This window comes from Brassica napus, chromosome A9, assembly GCF_020379485.1.
Source record: "Brassica napus cultivar Da-Ae chromosome A9, Da-Ae, whole genome shotgun sequence".
NCBI lineage: Eukaryota > Viridiplantae > Streptophyta > Magnoliopsida > Brassicales > Brassicaceae > Brassica > Brassica napus.
Window position 1 is genome coordinate 23,570,800 of NC_063442.1, and position 19,234 is coordinate 23,590,033.

Genomic DNA, 19,234 nt, shown 5'->3' on the forward strand with positions numbered 1-19,234 from the left:
TTTATTACTGATTTTTTGTATTTATTTATTTATTTCAGGTTGTAAAAAAATGTCCGAGGATAACGAGCATGCAACAGAATCGACCGCCACTTGATCAATGTCAATCGATAGAGCATCACGAGTGATCGGCCGCAACTTCATTGTGTCGATCGACACTCATATCAGAGAGAAGGTATATCGGCTCTTCCTTGATTAAATTTGTACTTATGATTTATTTTCTCACCAATATTTGACTGGATAACACTAGGGACAATGTTTTTAAGTCTGCAGGAGGTATTACTGATATTGACTTTTAGTTTTGAAGGTTAGTTTTCATGATTTATTAAGTTTTATTGAGTCAAGAAGAGGATGATTAAGTTTTTCAGTTTTACTTATTATTTAACCACTCTCTAGCACCATTCTTTGAGCTTATTAGCTGCAGGGTGTACTGAATGGAAACACCAAAGTGGATCACCTGCCTATAACACATATGCTAGCTGAGAAAGTTTGAAGGAACAGAAGCTGATTTCCAGCCTTAATCAACTTAACTAGCTTGTTTTGGGGTTTGGTATGTACTGGATCAGATATCTCCTGCAAGTCACGAAGGTAAAATTCATTGTGTTTCTGATTGTCCTCTCACCTCTCTTCGACATCTAAGAAAAGAAAAGATTGAGATAATTTCCTCAGATGCAGAGGGGTTGGAAAAATTTCGTATGAACCCACTAATCTAATTTGAAGGGATGATCACACATTGTTAGAAGCGAGCGGTAGGAAAATTTCATATGACCCCACTAGTCGCCTACACTTTGCCAAATAAAAAATCGAAAAGACGAATAAAACAGACTGTAGCAGTGTCACTGTTGATCAAAAAAGAGACTCAGAGGAGGGAAAGAATCAGAGAAACTACATGTGTGTTCAGATACTTGATGGGGTAAGAGTCCATGTGTCCTTTGATTGATACACCCAAGATTTAGCCTACACATTTATTTGAAGAAATGAGGTCAGTCGAAGGGTAGATCAGGCGGTATTAGCTGAGATGTGGGATAGATGATTTGGTTGCTAAGATAAGGTCTACTACATGGAAAGTGCCCCTAAATTTGGCACCAATTTGATGTGGCTTACAACATTGCAAAGGTGAAGGTAATAGCTTACGCAACTCTGAAACCAGTGTATCCCTACTAACAAAACTCTTGTTGACAAAGATCTTATAGGAAAATGTCCCATTCATTCTTCCTCCTTCATCAGCATATGTCGCTTTCAAACCCTCAAAACACATATCATCTGATTCTTCCCCATCCTCATCTTTAACTTTTCCGTACTCATTGTAAACTGAACCATCATCAGCCCCTCCAGCAACATCAGGGAATTTAGCATCCTCCTCCCCACCATCATTTTCATCTTAAGGAAAATTATCATCATTTTCTTCCCCTTTTCCTTCCCTTTCATCATCTAATTCTTCCCTTTCATTTGAAACTTCGTTAACATCTTCACCTTCGTTGTTTCCATCAATGTTTCCATCAATAATTGTTCTCATCGTGCCTCAGTTTGATACACAAAGACGTACGACATGCATTTTACTTATTTCGATCAAGTTTTGAATTTGCTAATCACTTGCACTACAATAAAAACTGAACCTAACTACGAATTAGTTACAAAAAAATTTGTAGCTGCGATTTTGTAGCTAAAGCTAACCACAAAACAGCAATGATTTAAAAAAAAAATCTAAAAATTATGGCTATTACATAGAATTTGTGGCTAAATAGTTATGATTTATACTTTGTGGATATTTGAAGAAATTAAAACAGTGATTAGCCATAAAATAAATTGTGAAAATAAAAAAATCCATTATTAGCCACAGTTTTTTTTTATTGAAATTTGTAGTCTAAACTTTGTTTTTGTCTACTTGTAGAAAATTAAACCCCATTCATACCCTAAACGTTTACTGAAGTAATACTTTCCATCCATTTAAGAGAATTTGACTTTATTAGATCCAAAGGATCTGATTTCCTAAAGTATATGTTGGACCCAATTTTGGTCAAGACCGAAATGGGGCCCGATCATAGACATGGACCGAGACATGCCGAGGCCCACAACAAGAATTGAGCTCGAAGAAAGAGTCACAGAGGTCGCAATGATCGCGCAACAAGAAACTGAGATCGCAGAGCTGGCACGGAGATCTCGGAGTCGACTTGCTATAAAAGAAGGAGAAGAAACAAGAAGGTGGACACGTTGAAAACCCTAGAGAGAGCCTTACATTCATATCAATCTGATTGTCTTCCCACATTTAAATTCCTTCTTGATCAAATTTGTGTGTTACATTCGATCTAGTTCGACTCATTGTATTCGATCCCAGATATCAATAAAAGTCTATTTTCACCTACTGGAAACTATTTAACATCAAGGTGTTCTAAAGATATCGTTGCCCATATCATTTATCTTCCCTAGATCAACCCCGATCACTATCAAATACTTTGTGTGGAATATAGGTTCTACATTTTGGCGTCGTCTGCGGGACAGATAAACGAAAAACATCTTTGCTAAAAAACTGATCTAAGTTTCCTAAGCGCGATTATGGACCCCAACCAAACGATAGGAACCGCTCCTTCGGGAATCAACGACATCGACCCTGTCGGATCCAATTCACCAGCCGGAGTAACCCAGGTTGGATTAACGGGAACCACAGATGAGGCCGGAACAGCCTTGGCGCAACGAATCCCTCCGATCGGGACTTCGAGTCAAGATCGATCTCCTCCGATCAACCAGACGACAATTCCCGAGCAAACTGGAGCTCGGGTTTGGAACCATCCCGGAAACAGACCGATTTCACCAACTCATCTAGGCCAAAACCGAGGGGAACTGACAGAACTCCGAGGAATGATGAAAACCCTCATCGACGAGATTCGAGGTCAAAGGACAACCAACCAAGCCCTTGCTTATAGGCTAGATCAAGCCGAAAAGGAACTAGCAGAATATCGAGCCGCAAATACTCGAGAAAGAAACCGAGCACCACTCGACCCATTGAGGGCAACGTGTAACGTACAAAGTACTGGACTGTTCGGCACTCCAGAAATCCCAAGCGCCCGATCCGGACGATACACGGGAGAGAATTCGGAACGGTCCCAACCGCAAGGCATCGCCCACCGAAGTTTAAGTTACAGTGGATTGGACGAAATCAAAACCAAACTCCAAATGACCACGGAGCACCCTGATCCAATTCCATAACAGATCAACAGAAAGGCAAGGAGAGCTAAGGACGCGAGCTTCGCATCTGAACCATTCCATCCCCGAAAATTGAACTCCATCTGCGACGAGAACCTTCCATCAGGCAAGGCTCGATAACCAAACGGAACAAACCCAACGACACGACCCCCGCGATCACATCAATGTGGACCCTCAAAGGGAAGATTTGGGGACCCCGAGGGAAAACGGAACCATCCAGAAGTATATTGAAAAGGACGATGCCGAGCTCAAAAGAATACACGCGATCGTGCATATGGCAACGAGCTCCGCCCCGGACATCGATATGGTCATCGAAGAAACAAGAAGGACCCCGTTTACAAACAGAATCGCCAGCGTAAGACTACATCACGTGGGAAAATTAAAATTCCCCGAGCACGCAGGAAGCACAGACCCAAAGCCCATGTGCGAGCCTTTCGCCTAGCGATATTGAGAGCGCACCTCACTGACAATGAAAAAGAAGCTGGGTACTGCCGTTTCTTCGCCGAAAATCTCACTGGAGCCGCACTTGAATGGTTCGCCGGACTAAAGGAAAATTCTATCGACAACTTCACCCAGTTGGTATCAACGTTCCTGAAACAATATTCAGTCTTCATAGAGATCAAAGATACCGAAGCAGACCTTTGGAACCTCAAACAAGCACCTTTCGAACCATTAGGAGCGTACATAAAAAAGTTCCGAGAGATCAAGGCCAAGATTTCGCACCCAAACGAGGTCGTCGCCCTAGCAGCATTAAAGAATGGAGTTTGGTTCTCATCCAAGTTTAGGGAAGAACTGGCGGTTCGAACACCTATATCACTGGACGACGCCTTACACAGAGCCTCGTACTTCGCCACCCAGGAGGAGGAGGTCGCAGCATTAAAGGAAAAATACAGTGCGAACAAGAATAATGCAATCAAAAAGCCGGCGACCCCCAAAGAACTAACCACCAAGGGACAACACTCCTACTCAATAAATAACTCGCCGCAGAAATCATCGACATACGACCTCAGCAAATACTGAGCCTTCCATGACCGCAAGGGCCACTCAACTGAGGAATGCCCAGCTGCACTTCGTAATCAAAACAAAAATAAGAAAACTAACAAAGAAGCAGGAGAATAAGAGGAACCAGTAACTCCGAAATCTAACCGAAAAACCAAGGTCCCAACGAACAAAAGAGGTAGGGAGATCGAGCAGGAATCACCAAGCTCCCCCCCCCTCCGGCACGGAAGAAAAGAGTCAACATGATTTCATGGGGCAGAACAGCAAAGCAACCGACTAAATCAAGAGCCAAGCCGAAGGAAAAATCCGTTTCGAGATCGCGGTAGCAATCCGCACCCTAGAAAAAACCGACGAGGACACCCTCTAGGTCATGAAGTACAACAAAAACACAAGACCTCCTAGCATGAGATTTTCCAACTTCAAGCGAAAGAATAAATTGAACAAAATTCGCGACCTCTTGGAGAAACCGATTCAGAAGAAAGACAGAATGCAGACCATCAATCACAATCTGTCTGGAGGGCAGAGACATTACCAACCAGCACCGATTAAGAGATGGAACTTCCCGGCCCATAACAAGGGTAGGAAAAGGATCGATTTCATTTATGGAGGCTCGAAGTTCTGCAACTCAGTTAACTCAATCAAAGCATACTAGAGGAGAGCTGAGAACAATGTAGGAATTAGAGAGCCCTTAACAGGTCCTGACCACGAAATCACCTTCAACAAAACGAAACCGCAGACCTTGATAAACACACGACGACGCTCTCATGATTCGAATCGACGTCAGTGGCTGCGAACTATCCCGAGTTATGATCGACACCGGAAGCTCGGCCGACGTCCTCTTCTTCGAAGCATTTAAGAAAATGGGATTCACCAAAGCACTCCTAAAACAAGAGCGAACTCCTCTCATTGGCTTCTCAGGAGAGACCACCTACTCTCTCGGATCAATCGAGCTCGCGGTGACCGCCGGAGAAGTCAGAAAAATTGTAGAATTCTTCGTGATAGACCTTCCATCCCCATTCAATGAAATCCTTGGTAGACCTTGGCTATACAGCATGAAAGCAGTTCCTTCGACATATCATCAATGCCTGAAGTTCCCAACATCAAAAGGAGTCGAAACTATCAGAGGAAGCCAGAAGAACTCCAGGACATGCTACCTCGCAATCTTTAAGGACATCGAACAACAGCCTTAATCACAACCGAAGCTAATAAACAGACGTACCTACGTACATGAACAATCGATCAACCGACCCTGTCCTCACGGAAATAATCAAACTATGTTATGACTTGATCCCTCGACGAGGGTACGTAGGCAACTCACGACACGAGTCCAGTCTCCTCCCACCAACAAAACTCAAAGTAAACACACCGCAACACCCGTGGAACAGCAGCTCGATAATGTCAAAGACTGTTTTCTTTCACTAATTTGTAACGAAACAGAATCAACCACCTTAGAAAATACAATCCCTAGACGTTCAAGCACAACAAATTTCTCATGTCAGGAAATCACATAAGATTCACAGTTGACCAAAAACCAGGACCCTGATCAAGTCCTCGGTCGCGGCCAACTCTGCCAACAAGCGCGACAAAACTAATAAAAAAAATCTTTTGTTACATTAAAACAGTCGATAAGAATATTAACAAAAATATACACATGCCTCCAAAAGGTCGGCCTCGCACGAAATATAAAGTGGCGACAAACAAATCGGGACCTACGATCCATTCTTTATTAAAATAAAAGAAATATTAATAAAGCAACAAAAGCAAAAAAAAAACAAAAGAAAAATCTCCAAAAATCTATTCTTCGATACCAAATTCACCATCCTCAAACCGGTCATCCGAGCACTTCGCCGCACCATAAGCTGCAAAAGGAACCTTAGCAAAGAAATCCTCGGGCAGATCCTCCGAAATCTATGGAAGGTCGAGCTTCCCAATAGAGAAATCCGAGGTCGCCATAACATCAACTTCAGATCCGAGCTCGACCTCCTTTGCTTGAAGCCGCAGCAACTCATCCGAAGCCAAGAGATTGTTGTTCATAATCTCTTTCAAGAGATCTATGTTGTCCACAACCTCCCGAAGACGAGCCTCACTATCAACCGCCGCTTTCTTTTGTTCCCATTTTTCCTTCAGAGAAACCAACACTTCCAGATAGCTGTCTGCCATAACCTTCTTGGCATCATAGATCGCACGGCGGCGATCATCAGCAAACTTGTTGGCAGAAGATTCAACCTCCGCCTCCAGAACGGAAATTCGCTCAAGGGCCGATATCCTTTCGTTGTTCACAACCCGCAGACGAGCTTCGAGCGTAGCAGCCTGATTCCCCAGCTTTTTGGCGACAGCCAGTTGGGCGGCATTGGCACGCTCCCGATCTTGAGCCATCTTAAGACAGAGCTTCAGCTCGTGAACAACCTTCTTTATTTCGTTAAGTTCGTCAGAATGCGGAACGTCCTGTAGGCGTTTTTCTAAAGTCGCCGCAAACTCATTGTTAGCTTCCATAGCCTGAAACACGGCAGATCAATAAAGATAAAACAAACCAACGATTCGACAAAGATCATGTTTCAAAAAGAATCACCTTAGCATGGGCCACGGCCATCTTTACATAGGCTTCGCGCTCCGTCATATTACGCAGAGAAGGAAGCGGACATCCGGCGGGCTTGAAATGCCTCACCAAATGAGCAACACTGTCTCGATAATTGGTAATGGGGCAGTCCTTGAAATGCGAGAACTGCCAATGAAATGGCTCTGCAACAACCGTATCATTTGGGACAAGAAGACGACGATCCGAACCATTTTGTCTTAGCTTTCTTTGGAGGACGATGACGCCCCTCCGAACCCGTTGGGCTGCTCGACTTAACGCGAGTAACAGATGCCTCACCTTCGGGATCTTTGGTCCCTTGGGACAAGGACCGTGGAAGTCGAGTCTCCTCACGCAGAACCTCTGTGAGAGCATCGCTCACGTCTCCGGATCGAATGCGTTCCGCATTAGCAACACCAGTTCGAGTTTGCACCCTGTCAGAATCACGAGAGTTAGATCTTCTCGAAGTCATGATTTCTAGCAAGTAAAAACGAGATTGAACGAAATATTGCGATAAATTCCCGAATGAAGCTAAAGGCTTTATAAAGGTCGAGGCCTCGCAATATCTCAACAACACGAATGAAAGAGTCTTGAAAGATAAGGAGACTGGGATATTCCGAAATTATATACTTATCCATCAGAAAAACATTCAAAATATCGATATCAAAGATCAGTGAATATCCAAAGACATTAAACTAAAAAAAAGCTAACTAGAAACGAAATCATCGGGGACAGATGACCCCCCGACTTGATCCACGGAATCATCTGAGATTTGAGGAAGATCGAGCTCAGAGATCGACCAATCAGGCACAGCAGCCGACGCGAGAAATTCCGCGCAATCTCTTTCCATTTCCTTCAAATGAGCAAGTTCCGAATCCACAATCAAGCCTCCATCCTTGAGCTCGGTCAAGAGATCGATATTCGCGACCACCTCCTGTAGCTGAATCTCATCAAATATTCCATTCATCTTGCTCGCCCACCAATCTTTCAAGGACTCAAGGACCTTCCGATACTTGGCCGCAGTGTCGCGACGAGCAATACGGGAAGGTCGGCGAACATCCCGATCCCTCTCAACTTCGAGTGCCGCAATTATTGCCCGTTTGGCGACCATCCGAGATTCAAGAACCTTATTTTCCAGATGAACTCTCTTCCAGTCTTCAGTCAAAGCTTCGATCTTCTCAGCATCCTTCTTCCCTTCTCGCTTGGTGGCTTCAAGCTCTTCTGAAAGCCTCTTGATCTCAGAGCCAATGCTTTCGATTTCCTTATCATTCCTGGAAGCCGCGACATGAACCTCCATCATCACGACATATTCATTAAAAGCCTCCATAACCTGAAAGAAATCGAGATAAGCAAATGATGTGAAGTGATTCCTCGAAAAAAGGTAAACAATAAACGAACCTTGGAGCTCGCCACAGCAACCTTGGCATAGGCCTCCTTCTCAACTGACGAAGCGAGGGACGGAAGACGGCAACCCGCGGACCTCATACGACCAGCGAGGGAAATCAGTTAGATATGAACTGCAAATGAAGAACCATCTCCCCAGGGATAAACCTAGGACGAGATGGACCGGGCAAAGACTCATCCGATGATCAACATCGTTTACGAGTCATCACCACAGTCTCCTCATCCATACCAGGACTCAACGAAGCAGGAGGTTGACTTTCTTCTGGAACATCGTCATCGTCGGAATCATGGATGGAGATTAAAGGGGACTTTCCTGAAGCTCGACTCCTCGACGCAGACCCGGAAGTTCGGAACGACAACCTCCTCATGAGCTGTCTATTCAACCAATCCGAAGACTGGTCCTGAGCAGAAGAGGCCCCCGCAACCTCCCGGGAATGCCAGGTCTCATCCTCCGACTTCTCGATTAAAGGAGCTTTGCCAGTCCCCACTGGCAAGGCAAAAACAGGCCGAATCCGAGTTTGGTCAAAAGTGAACCAATTCGAGCGACCTCTCCGAAGGATTCTCATTATACCACGGATCTCATCCGACATTGAGGAACTTCCACCAGGAACTACATTCAATAAAACAAAAATTTTAGTCTTCGATCCCGAAAACTCAAAACGCATAGGCAAGATAGAAACTAACTGATATTCTCAGCCCAACGCCGGGAGAATTCGAAGTCACCCATAAATGCTCGATCCATCCGGAAAACGAAGAACTATTTGCGCCACTTCTCGTCTCGATAAGGAATATCTCCTATGACGTGGCGACCTGGACGCGAAGAAACAAGGAAAGTCCCAGGGGTCTGATTGTTCTGTTTCACCAGAACGCACTGACGAAACTCGCTAAGACCAAAAGCGAGACCCTCCTCCCTAGCCTTAACCAGAAACGCAACAAGATGCCTGAGGAAATTCGGGAGAAGCTGAGAAAGAGATAACCCAAGCTCCGCCAAGATCTCAAGTATCGGCTCCGGAATTGGGAAGATAAGACCGCAAGAATGGAAAAAGGAAAGATAGGTTCCGTAGTAGCCCTCTCTCACGGTTTACGGGGTCTCACCCGTTTTGGCCAAATCAAGAACAACGGAACGATCGACCCCATGAAACTCGTGAAGGTTCTCGAGATCGTCCGCAGTAGTAGTTGGACGAGGAAAATTGAAAGACGAACACATCTCGATCTCAAATAGAAAGATTTTAGAGCATGGGAGAAAGAGAGCTGAGCTAGGAAACAGAGATAAGGCTGAAAGAAAGCCTCCTACGTAAATATAAGCCTCCCTAACGTCTCTATCATCGCTATCGAGAAAGGCAATTATAACCTAGTCCACGCCCAAGCGGTGACTAAAGTAGCTGTTACCGATTAAAATAATAATAAAAGAAAGCGCACCGACAAACGGTTCTTTTCAAAAACAATCATTAAAACCGAACCCGAATGATGTTAACCGTAAAATCCAGACCAAAGGATAACCGCCCCTTTTTCCTTTTCGATCGAATCAAAAAAAGGGCTGGGGGACAAATGTTTGTGGGAACCGAAATTCGCAATCAGAACACGAGATATCAACGACAAAGTATAAAAATCGTAAGAAGAGAGCAAAATATATATTATTCCGAATCTGTGTTTGAGCGTTACAACAAGGTATAAGCCTGGGCTCGAGAGCTGTCGGCGAGATTCCTAGTTCTAGCAACCCTAAGATCGCTAAACCTAATTGAGTCGCAGCTCGAAATAACAAAAATAGAAATATGCCTAAATCGCTCTAAGTGCTAAGTTTGCTCTGAAAAAGTCTCTCTCCATGCCTCTCGCCTAGGACTCCTTATATACTCGCTCCTAGGTCGGTTTACGCTTTTCCTCTTCTGCCCATAAGCCGTCATAGCATAAAAAAGGAGATATTCTATTTTTTCCGATCTTCGTAATTATCTTCAAAATTTTGTATTTATCCGCGGAAACTTGACATTTATCTTTCCTTGCAAACCAAGCGTAAACTGTCATGCGGCTTACAGGCTTTTGATTAAGAAACCGTAAGATGGGCCTCGAGTCATGTCTTAGGTCCCTTTGGGCCGTCTTCTAACTCGAAGCGTTTATTACGGCTTCTTTCGTTAAAGAACGAACTTTCCGCGGTTTTTACTGTAAAGTTTAATTGATGACTTAGAATGGCGGAAAACATGAAATGGGTTCGCTACGGTCTTCGGGAGATAGCATCGGAGGATAGACGAGAATGCATGGACTAGTGTCGTATCGACGTTTCGGAAGAGCTCGGTTGCTACGTAGCGTCAGAACAGAACGCACGCTCGGTCGCTACGTAGCGACCGAGCATGGCTCGAGCTCAGTCGCTATGTAGCGACCGAGCTTGGCTCGAGCTCGGTCACTACATAGCGACCGAGCTTGGCTTGAGTTTGGTCGCTACGTAGCGACCGATCGGGACGGACGCTCAGACGCTATGTAGCGACCGAGCTTAGTTCGAGCTCGGTCGCTATGTAGCAACCGAGCGGAACGCGCGTTCGGTCGCTGCGTAGCGACCGAGCAGAACGCGCGTTCGGTCGCTGCGTAGCGACCTTTTTCGAGCTCTTGTCCGATGTCTCGTGTTTCTTCTGCAAAGCTTTTCATAAGAAAGAATCTGTTTCGAAAAAGTATTTGTCGAAGAAAGTTCTCATTTTCTTCTTCGGACGTTTTGAATGTTAACTTCGTCGTAACCGTTTTTGACCCCAACAGTTAGCCCCCCAGCTCGTTAGAGTCGAGACTCTAGCGCGCGGTTTAAAGATTTTGGCAAAGTTAGGCGTATTGGACGAAGTTTACTTTAAACTCCGCGGAAGAAAATTCTCGAGAAAGTATATATTAAAAATATATAAAATTCCGAGCCCATACTTCTATAAGTAGTGAGCTCTTGTCATTCATTTGCTTCACACCTTCCCTTCTTCAAACCTCCAAAACCTCTCTAGCGCCAAAACTTTTTCCTTCAACATGTCTTCTTCCCACGGTGACAAGAGAAGTTCCGACGTTGAGATGGGCGAGGCCACCTCTCCGGCTCCGATTCCAACTTCTCCGGTCGAAGCGCCAGCTTGCGTTGCTGGCCATCTCTCCTTTCGAGAGAGCTAGTTCGTCGCCAAGCTGAGAAGGAACTGGTTCGAGCTGGCACCGAGTTCCCATCCTCTTCTGCACTGGCCATTGCTCCGGGCCACGGGACCGAGGTCGTGACTCCGCAAGACGCGGGAACTCTTGCAGGCTCGGACGTTCCGGACGCTTCGGCTCTACCTACCCGATCATCCACGACTCCGATTCTCGTCGAGGATAAGAAGAGGGCTGCTGAACTCTATGCCTCCTCCCCCGGCCAGGAAAGAGATCGTTCTAGCGTTGCGCGCTCCTAGTGCTGTTCCGGTTGCTCAACCTAAGGGCCGGAAGAGGAAGTTTACCAAGGGCGGTGACGGGGAATCTTCGCAGCAAGGAGGCTCGAGCATAGCGTCGGGGCTTCGCGGAAAGGTTTGTCGCTCACTTAATCTCTTGATTGTTATATATATATATTTTTTAAAGAAAAAATTAACTTTTTCTCGTTTCGCAGTTCAGGTCGTTAATCGATGGGATGATCAGCGAGTGCGGTTCTGAGACCAGTCGTCTTGCCGGGAAGTTTTCGGAGCTGCAGGGTAGATGGTATGAAACCAAGGCCATGCTGACGGCTGTCAAGGATTCTCACTCCGCGAAAGTGTCGAAACTCGAGGTCGCGATAGGGGGGCTCGAGAAGAACCTCGGGAAGACGGCGACTTCACTGCTTAAGGAGAAGAAGGCTAGGAAGACCAAATCTTCGGAGGTGCGTCGGCTTCAGCGTCAGATTGAGGGCGATGTAGGATTAGCGAGCCGCGGGATCCGAGAGGCCACGGGCGCTCTTCGCTCTGAGTTTTAGGCTCGCTTGGCGAAGATCTCTTTTTTTCTGGGCTCCCTCGAGTGCATCCGGAGCAGGGATTTAGCCTTGGCGACGATTGAGGGCGGGATGGCCTTGGTTCAGTTGTTCCAGAGTGAGACTCCTCCGACCTTAGAGGCCGAAGAGGCCCGATTGTCCGGCTGCAAGGGAGATTTGGCAGTCGTGGATGGAGATTTCGATCTCATCCTAGCTGACCTGAAATCCGCGTGCTTCCTTCCGACGTGTTCAGAAGACCCAGAGGGGAAAGATCCAGTGGTCAGAGAAAACGGAGGTGACGCGGCTCCAGGCTTGGATGAAGCGACAGGTGAAGAGGGAGCGTGAGTTCTGAGAATGACTTTGGTTAGATCTCTTGCGAGAGATTTTTTATGTTTGATGTTTCGGCCTTAAATGGCCTTATTTCATGTTTCGGGACTGGCCGTATGTGGCTTTGAATCCCTGCCCCTCTGCGGCTTTCTTTTTATGACAAGATGATCGAGTTGCATTTTTCATAATTTTACGTATGGTGTGGAAGGAGGGTGATGAGTTGTCATCTCATATCCTTCTTCGATGTGAAATGTTTTGTTCGAGATCTGTTTCGAGAGTTTTTCCGCGAGATACAGACTTCGCGGGATATCTGAAGATGTCGAATATAAACATAGAGACATGGTTTTGGGATCTCGTATCTTTTGGATATCATGCCTTGAAATGTTAGAGACCAGTGCGCTGGGTTTAGGGCAAGACCTAGGTTTACTTTCGGTTTTAAGATTTATGCGGTGACTAGCCGGCTATCGATTTATCTGTCGCGATTTTAACCTGATTCATACCGATTTTAAGTCCGCGATAGGTTCTCAGCTTACATGAATTGTTAGATATGAACCGAGCGTCTCTCCGGAGACAATTTTTAAGCCAACCGGAAGTGCTGGACTAAAATTTCGGGTTTCTTTTATAGCGCTATTATCCTTGTGTCGGATGTACGAGAGTCATCTTCGTGAGATGGCTATGTCTGTTTAGGACGTTCGAGAGTTCGATGTGATCAGCACCGGACTTGACGGCAGATGCCACCGTTTGGAGTTTTTGCGCAAAATATGTGTTAAAATGTTCTTTTTTTTGTGACGGAGGTTCTGTTTCGTCGTTCGGAAGAAGTAACTCTCGAGGCATCTCTTGCGACGTCTCGCGATGCCAAAGGTTGCTTCTCCCTAACGGCTGATTTATTTTCGAATATCAAAAATGATTTGCGGATAAAAAATAATTTGCTTGGTTAAGATATGTCGGAAACATCGAAGGCGTGGTCAGATGTTTTTGAATTTGAGAGTATACGAGTACACGTATCCACTTCCCCCAGTTTTTAATGAGGGGGGACTGCTGAATTTGCCTTTTGACAACATGCCTACGTACTCCTTATAGAGATCAAGTTGTCTTGTAGTTCGGTCATTGCGAGTTGGTTTGTTTAGTGATAGTATTTTTGAGATGCATCGCGTCTCAGGTCCTTGGAACTTTTACGCCTTGCATGTTGGCTATTTCGTAGGAGCCTGGTCGGACGACTTTTTCGATTTTATAGGGTCCTTCCCAGTTTGCTCCAAGTTTTCCTGCGTTTCGTTCAGCGGTGTTTTGGAAGGCTTTGCGAAGGACCAGATCTCCTTGATTAAATCTGCGATTCCGTATGTTGGAATTATAGTACTTTGCGGCTGCGTGTTGGTAATTTTGGATTCGGATGAGCGCTCGATCTCGGCGCTCGTTAATGAGATCGAGATCATCCAGGAGCATGGCGTTATTGAGATCCTCTCGTTCGGGAAGTAATCTTCTTCGAACACCGGGGAACTCTACTTCCGCGGGAATCATGCATTCTGTTCCGTACACCAGAGCGAAAGGGGTTTCTCCCGTTGCCCACCTCGGGGTGGTACGGTGGGACCAGAGGACTCCCTCGATTTCGTCGGCCCACCTGCCTTTTATGGCCTCTAAGCGTTTCTTCAGTCCGTCGAGAATGGTTTTATTGATCGTTTCAGCTTGTCCGTTACACTGCGGATACCTGGGCGTCGACTTGTTGAGTTGTATCTTCCAATTTTCGCAAAACGCCTCGAACCGGGTGGAGATAAACTGAGATCCGTTATTGGTTACGATCTCATAAGGAACTCCATGCCTACAGATGATGTTTTTCCATATGAAACTTTCGACTTGGACATCTTTTATACTTGCGTACGAATCTGCCTCTACCCATTTTGAGAAGAAATCGGTGAGGACTAAATGGAAACGCTTTTGCTTTGAATTATGAAGGGGTCCGGCGATATCCATGGCCCAGCACATAAAGGGATATGGCGATGTGATGGAGGAGAGAACTTCGGCTGGTTGTCAGATGGTTGGAGCATGCCTTTGGCATTTTTTCCATTTTCGTGCGAACTTCTCGCAAACTCCGCTCATCGTCGGCCAGTAGTATGCATGGCGTTTGATTTTCACTGCCAGCGATCTCCCCCCAGAATGGTTGCCGCAGGACCCAGAATGTACTTCCTCCATCACTTTTCTCGCTTTTTCCCCTTCCAGGCACGTCATGAGTGGTCCGGAGAATCTCCACTTGTAAATTTCGCCGTCCACTGTTATGTAGCGCGCGGCCTGTGTTCGGACTTTGCAGGCTGCCCATTTCTTGGTGGGCAGTTGTCCGTCGATAATGTAGTCTCGAATTGTCTGAAACCATGGAGTATCGCAGCCGTAATCAGATTGCTCCGATTGCGGTTGTACCGTAACTTCTTCTTCCTCGTCATCTTGACCTTCTATGAGGTTGACGACGATTGGTGGTCCGATGCTTAGATGGTCGATGAACTCGACCGGAATTACTCTTTTAAGTCCTGAGTCAGAACTTGATGCTAGCGCCGCGAGAGCATCTACCTGGACGTTTTCGGAACGGGGGATTCGCGTAAGAGCAAAACAGTCAAACTCTTGAGCTAGATTTTGGACTAGTTTGAGGTACGCGTCCATCCATTTGTCCCTGGCTACGTACTCTCCGCTGAATTGACTCGCCACTAGCTGGGAGTCGCAGTAAGCGTGGATGTTGCGTATCTTCAAGCAGTGAGCCAAACGCAGCCATGCGATGAGTGCTTCTTATTCAGCCTCGCTTTTTGAGGCATGGAATTCCAGCCTGAATTATTGCTCCAAGATCTAGTTTGTCGGAGATGTGAGGGGAATTTCGATACCTGATCCTTGCTTGGAAGAGGATCCATCGACGTGGAGGAGCCAGGTGGATTTGGTTCCTCGTTGGTTTTGGTCCCCGTCGGTAGTTCGACCAAGAAGTCTGCGAGCACTAGTGATTTTGCTTGTTCTCGGTCGGTACTCGATATCGTACTCGCTAAACTCGATTGCCCACTTGGCCAGTCGGCCCGACTGACTCGGGCTATGCAGAATCGTCCGTAGGGGAAAGGTCGTGAGGATGATGATCGTGTGGGATTGGAAATACGGTCTTAGTTTTCAAGCCGATGTTACGACCGCGCATGCTAATTTTTCCATTAGCGGTTACCTAGATTCGGCATCCATCAAGGTTTTGCTTATATAGAAAATAGGTTTTTGTTCGCCGTGTTCTTCCCTGATCAGGACGCCGCTCACAGCTGTTGCCGATACGGCGATGTACAAGAACAACGGTTCCCCCTCCACGGGTTTTGCGAGGACTGGAGGAGAAGCTAAGTACCGCTTCAGCTGTTGGAAGCGTTTTCGCATTCTTCCGACCATTCAAATTTTTTATTTCCCCGTAGAACATCGTAGAAGGGCAGGCACTTGTACGTTGATCGTGAAATAAATCGGTTAAGTGCTGCGACTCTACCGGTCAGTCTTTGGACTTCCCGCTTATTCTTTGGCGAAGCCATCTCGATCAATGCGTTGATCTGTTTTGGATTAGCTTCAATGCTGCGGTATTTGACTAGGTAGCTGAGGAACTCCCCTGATGCCACGGCAAATCTGCATTTCGTCGGGCTGAGCTTCATGTTATGGGAATTTAACTGCACGAAACATTCCTCGAGATGTGATACGTGATCCTTTGCTCGGAGGGATTTGACGAGCATGTCGTCGATATAGACCTCCATCGTTTTACCGAGTTGTTTGGAGAACATACGGTTCACGAGTCGTTGGAAAGTTGTGCCAGCGTTTTTGAGGCCGAAGGGTATTACCCTGTAGCAATAGGTTCCGCGATCGGTAATGAACGCAGTCTTCTCGCGATCGTCAGGGTTCATCATAATTTGATTGTAACCTGAGAAGGCGTCCATGAAAGACAGAAGTTTGTTACCCGCCGTTGGTTCTACCAATCGATCGATATGTGGCAGAGGGAAACTATCCTTTGGACATGCCTTGTTTAGGTCGGTAAAATCCACGCAAACTCGCCATTTCCCGTTTTTCCTTTTTACTACTACAGGGTTGGCGAGCCAGTCTGGATACCTCACCTCCGTTATTGACTTGACTTTAAGCAATTTTTCGACCTCGTCGTTTACCGCGGAAGAACGTTCAGGTCCTAGCTTCCGCCTTTTTTGTTTGACGGGTTTGAAAGTCGGATCGATATTTAATTCGTGATACGTTATGTTAATGTCGATCCCTGGCATATGAGCTCTGTCAGGTTCTTTTTTAATGACGCGGTCCATGCGAAAGTATTGAGGTTCTTTTTTAGACAGGTTATGAGCTCTGTCCTCAAAGGCTCGCGAAGATTGGCTCTGATCTCGATGCAGCGTTCCGGAAATGCTTCATCGAGACAGACTGTGACCACAGGTTCGCAAGTTGGTTCGCGTTTTTCCTCTAGGGCTGTGATGTTACGAGAGTGCCAGAAGAGTTCCGCTGAATCTTCACTTCGCAAATCCTCGTTGGAGATCTTTTTTCTCCGCTTTTCTGCGGCGTAACACACATGTAATACTCTCGGATTTCCCCATATTACCTCGACTCCGTTAGGGGTTGGGAACTTGAGGCAAAGATGGTACGTTGATGGGATGGCACGCATGGCGTTCAACCATGGCGTTCCCATGATAACGTTGTAAGATGCGGGACGGTCAACGACTTGAAACTCTGTGACTCTTGTCACGGTTCTGGCTTTGACTGCAAGATTAATTGACCCGTAGGCCATGGTTGTTTCTCCCGAAAGTCCCAGTAGTGGGCTAGGGTATTTCGCGATTTCGGATTGATCGATCCCCATTTTTTCGAGAGTATCCTTGAAGATAATATCGGCCGAACTCCCGGTGTCGATTAGCACCCTAGTGACGTCGATATCTCGAATTATCAGCTCGATAACAAGGAGATCGTTTCGAGGTTTGGCTTGATCGACCGTTGCTCCCCCTTGAACGAGATGACGTTCGCGCACGTCGAGTTTTGCATATCGTTCCTGATCGTTGAGTGGCTTTTGCGGGTTAGATTGATTCGTACCCCGCCCCCCTCCTTCTAGCGCCAAACTGTGGGAACCAAATTTTGCACTGTCGATTTCCGTCTAAATTAGGAAACTAATAAAACCCTAATTTCCCAGAGGTCCCGGAGATCTGTTAATACCACATGCTAAGCAATCAGAACACGAGATATCAACGACAAAGTATAAAAATCGTAAGAAGAGAGCAAAATAGATCTTACTCTGAATCTGTGTTTAAGCGTTACAACAAGGTATAAGCCTGGGCTCGAGAGCTGTCGGCGAGATTCCTAGTTCTAGCAACCCTAAGACGGCTAAACCTAATTGAGTCGCAGCTCGAAATAACAAAAACGGAAATATGCCTAAATCGCTCTAAGTGCTAAGTTTGCTCTGAAAAAGTTTCTCTCCATGCCTCTCGCCTAGGACTCTTTATATACTCGCTCCTAGGTCGGTTTACGCTTTTCCTCTTCTGCCCTTAAGCCGTCATAGCATAAAAATGGAGATATTCCATTTTTTCCGATCTTCGTAATTATCTTCAAAATTTCATATTTATCCGCGGAAACTTGACATTTATCTTTCCTTGCGAACCAAGCGTAAACCGTCATGCGGCTTACGGGCTGTTGATTAAGAAACCGTAAGTTGTGCCTCGAGTCATGTCTTAGGTCCCTTTGGGGCCGTCTTCTAACTCGAAGCGTTTATTACGGCTTCTTTCGATAAAGAACGAACTTTCCGCGGTTTTTAGCGCAAAGTTTGATTGATGACTTAGAATGGCGGAAAACATGAAATGGGTTCGCTACGGTCTTCGGGAGATAGCATCGAAGGATAGACGAGAATGCATGGACTAGTGTCGTATCGATGTTTCGGAAGAGCTCGGTTGCTACGTAGCGTCCGAACAGAACGCACGCTCGATCGCTACGTAGCGACCGAGCTTGGCTCGAGCTCGGTCGCTACGTAGCGACCGAGCTTGGCTCGACTCGGTCGCTACGTAGCGACCGAGCGTAATGCGTGTTCGGTCGCTGCGTAGTGACCTTTTTCGAGCTCTTGTCTGATGTCTCGTGTTTCCTCCGCAAAGCTTTTCGTAAGAAAGAATCTATTTCGAAAATGTATTTGTCGAAGAAAGTTCTCATTTTCTTCTTCGGACGTTTTGAATGTTAACTTCGTCGTAACCGTTTTTGACCCCAAAAATGTTGAATCCAATTTTGGTCAAGACCGAAATGGGCCCCGATCATAAACATGGGCCGAGACATGCCGAGGCCCACAACCAGAGTCGAGCTTGAAGAAAGAGTCACATAGGTCGCAATGATCGCGCAACAAGAAACTGAGATCGCTGAGCTGGCACGGAGATCTCGGAGTCGACTTGCTATAAAAGAAGGAGAAGAAACAAGGAGGTGGACACGTTGAAAACCCTAGAGAGAGCCTTACATTCATATCAATCTTATTGTCTTCCCACTTTTAGATTCCTTCTTGATCAAACTTGTGTGTTTCATTCGATCTAGTTCGACTCATTGTATTTGATCCCAGTTATCAATAAAGTCTATTTTCACCTACTGGAAACTATTTAACATCGTTGTGTTCTAAAAATATCGTTGCCCACATCATTTATCTTCCCTAGATCAACCCCGATCACTATCAAATACTTTGTGTGGAATTTAGGTTCTACAGTATCTACCTTTAAAATACTTTCGCGAATAAAGATTCAGGCTTATCAATTAATCTCTAAAGTTCCTTTGATTCTGCAGATCCGTAAATCTTATTCCCCCTTCCATTTTTCCTCTACACATTTTGTTGC